The following is a 3,599-nucleotide window of genomic DNA, read 5'->3' as shown; positions in this document are numbered from 1 at the left end:
TACATCTAAAACAGGGCATTTAGGGAAAGGTTGGCTTCTGAACTCTTTCCACAAACTCATAACATTAAAAGAAATAACCATCAAGTTATGCACACTTCCATACAACAATCCACATCTCTCTCTTCTGTATACCACTCAATAATAGAAAGTAAACTCTGTGTAGAATAGGGATGGAAGCGGGTTTTGTTTCAGTTCACAATTCACTTTAAAAAGCCCTGTGTGCAATCTTCAGTGTGAATGGGAACACATTTCCTCCAATAATGTTCACAGATTCCCAACTTACTTTCATGTTTGCAAAATGTGTATTTGAAAAGGCACAAGTTTGTCAAAAGATACAGCTCCTGAATGACCAGTGCTTTAGTCCATGGGAGTAAATTTGAGCAAGTTTAGAAACTGGCAAAAATGGGAATAGCTTGAACAATGTTCACATTTGACAGCTGTTTGTTTTGTGCAATTTTCCAGTTCATGGAAAATCAACCGCAAACATAAACTCAGGCAGTGGAGTGGAGTTATGCCCGCCAGGCCCAGCACCAACAAGTAGAAGGTAAGAAAGGATCCCCTGCTAACATGGAAGTGTTTATGCAATGACTGCAGAAACTTCCAGATGTTTGTTTATTTATGTAAAACTTATGTATGCATGCAAGGCATCTCGGGACAGCTCACAATCAATACATTAAAACAAACAATAAAATCACATACATTAAAACAATCCAAGTAATAAAAGCAATAAAACGTGACTGTTATATTAATACTAGTTTTTAAAATGCCGGTTAAATAAAAAGGTTTTGACCTGGCATGGAAAAGAGTATAAGGTCGTTGTTGGACTCCAGCTTCAGTCAGGCCCAGCCAACATGGCAGATGGTCAGGAATGATTAGAGTTGCAGTCCAACATCTGGAAGGCCAGAAGTCCTGCCACTCCACAGGTCTATCTCATTCAGCTCCACATGTAAACAAATCCCATTGTTAACTACACTGAATGGGCGGACCTTGGTAAGCCTCACCAATGGACATGTGGGAGGCAGAGTGAGCATGTTAATTGGTTAGCAAAGTGCAGCACTCATCCCACACCTGCATACATGCATTTCTTCTTACTCACCTGGAGAAAGAGAGGACTTAGCTTGCTGGCTGAGCGTGCTAAGGAGTATCCATTTTCTCGGCCCCAATATTGTCCACTACCCTGAAGGCAACTGATAAGCAAAAGACGTATGGCGAGTGCCAGCAGATTTATTTCACAAACTCTTCCAGCAGACAGAAAGTGATGAAATCATGTTCTCTTTCCAGGACAAGAATGTCTTGCCTGCAGTTGACTCACTGCTGCTGCTGCTGCAACTCTACCACCACGGGACAAAGTATTGCTGGGACGGAGGGTGCAATCAAGTTTCTCTGAATGTTGCAGCTCCACGGATATTTGTGGTCAGCCTAAGAGTGTAAGCATTTACATTTCAGCGATGTTATTACTGGAATACTGGAGCAGAATCCTATGCCTCATTCCTTACTGGTTGTATCATTTTGGCCATGGCCCTCTGGGTAAACAAGTAGTAGGCTGATTGGTTGCCATGCTTTTCCTCAGCAAGTGGCTCTCACAGATATTGTAAGTTGTGTTTTGTCATGGTGTGATGGCACATTGCAGAGTGCAGAAGCTGATGGCCACATCCCCGGGGAGAATCCAAAAATGCGGGGAGCCGTGCTGTACAACCGCACACGTGCTTTATCAGGGCCTCTTAACTCATGGGCCTCAGTCCAACAGCGCATCTGTCGACTTGGGATCAGGGGAGCTAAATTCAGTCTCCTGAACTCCCGTCCAAGTTGCAGGCAGGTCCCAGTGCTGATTATCCAACATGACTATGCAGGCATTTCCCCAAATATACACATTTATGTGCTTCACCAACTTCAAGAATGTGTGGATTGCAGTGGCGCACCGCATTCTTGTTCTTGCACAGATCAGAGAAATGCAAATTCAGTACATTTGCACGAAAATGCTAGCTCAATAATGCAGTAAGGAGGGGCTTCTTGCAGCCATGGCGGAAGAGCACCAGGGAGAGAGGGCCTTCCAAGAGGGAACCAATCCTCAAGTGGTCCCATCTTCCTCAGAGAGAGTGCCAGCTGTCGCCACAGCTGTTTCCTTGCAGCAGCAGCAGCAGCAGCTCAGGGCTTGGCTGTCAGAACTGCCAGGCTGCTGGAGTCTTGGCAGCTGCTTGAGGGTGTAATCCTTATGCCAGCGTTACCCTGAGCCCAGCAGAAGCCCTGAAGTTTGTTCAGGCTCAATGGGGAGAGCTTGCTGGATGCTGGTACGTATCCCCTGTGCTTGCCAATTTCATCCTCTGGGAAGCCATCAAAGGATCACATGCCACCCTTTCCCCCATACTAACAGGTCAGGTGAGGGAAACCAACACAGAGCAGCCTCCCGTGGTTCGTTCCTCCTTCCATTCTTCCTTCCTTTTCTCAGCCTGCTGGGTGAGAAACTTCAAAGAAGGGACTCCTTCCCTTCTACTTGTCCTCACCCTCATGTGAGTTCTTCATGAACTGTGAGTCACACATACACAGAATCCATGCACACCTTTTAGTGAACCTGGGAGGGTCTCTGAGATCAGAGAGTTCCTTCCAAAACACCTGTAACTCCCCCCGTTGCAGTTGTTCAGGGTTCTTCCATGATCATTGTGTATTTAGAGTATTCTCATTTCAAAGTGCATTCAGAAAGCTTCAGTTACTGGATAGTTTAAAAATGTATCCAGTAAATAAGCTATCCAAAAAAGCAGAAAATGAGATGGAATGATTTGGAATGATTACAAACACACACACACACACACACACACACAATATAATAAGTAGAAATGCATTGCCAAACTGAACTCTTTTGTTTGGCATACTACTTGATTTGCATTTTAATTAGCTGTTCATTTATTATACTTATTATTATATTCACCATTAGGAATTAATATCCCTTTGTTTTTAATTTTGCAGGAACCTTTGTTTTCTCTCACTTAAACGACGTGAAATAAATTCTCAGAAATCAACAATGGGAACTGTGAACTGGTCATTCATAATGCTGTACATAAATGTCTCGTGTAGGGCTTAGAATGGTGGACTGGGGCACAGGGGATCCTGGTTTTATTTATTCATTTATTAGACTTATATCCTGCCTTTTTAATCAGCCATGAAGGTCACAAGATGACTTTGGGCCAGTCCTTTGGACTCTCAGATATACTATGAGGCTTAAATGGAGAGGATGCAATCATGTTAGCTGGCCTGACTTTGTTGCAAAAGGCAGGAGATGAATGCAATGAAAAATAAAAATAAATCAATATGGTTACGGAAAAAGGGACAACTGTCATGGAGTAACTGATGTTGCTTAGAGACTTGAGTAGGCATGCTGTGAAGAAACTTGTTACTGCCAACTAAAGCTAAGCAAGTACAGTGGTACCTTGGCTCACGAACTTAATCCGTTGCACGACTCTGGTTGTGACCCAAGTCAAATTGCCCCATAAGGTTCAATGTAAATAAGGTTAATCCATTCTGGCCCCTCCGAATGTGGTTGTGAGCCAAGTTTTGGTTGTGGGTCAAGCCAAATTTCTCCATAAGGTTCTATGTAAATAAGCTTA

General features: G+C 43.5%; 1 long non-coding RNA gene across 1 annotated transcript; it reads left to right on the top strand.

Annotated features, from left to right (window-relative positions):
• The first annotated feature begins 229 nt into the window (after positions 1-229).
• Positions 230-3,074, top strand: LOC123023212. Its single transcript, XR_006414675.1, has 3 exons — positions 230-544; positions 1,282-1,427; positions 2,962-3,074. It is a non-coding gene; the product is annotated as an uncharacterized LOC123023212 (long non-coding RNA).
• Positions 3,075-3,599: the final 525 nt, after the last annotated feature.

Source organism: Varanus komodoensis, unplaced genomic scaffold (genome assembly GCF_004798865.1).
Source record: "Varanus komodoensis strain SLA01 unplaced genomic scaffold, ASM479886v1 scaffold2, whole genome shotgun sequence".
Lineage (NCBI taxonomy): Eukaryota > Metazoa > Chordata > Lepidosauria > Squamata > Varanidae > Varanus > Varanus komodoensis.
Note: the sequence above shows the minus strand (reverse complement) of the source record. Positions and strands in the feature narration are given on the sequence as shown.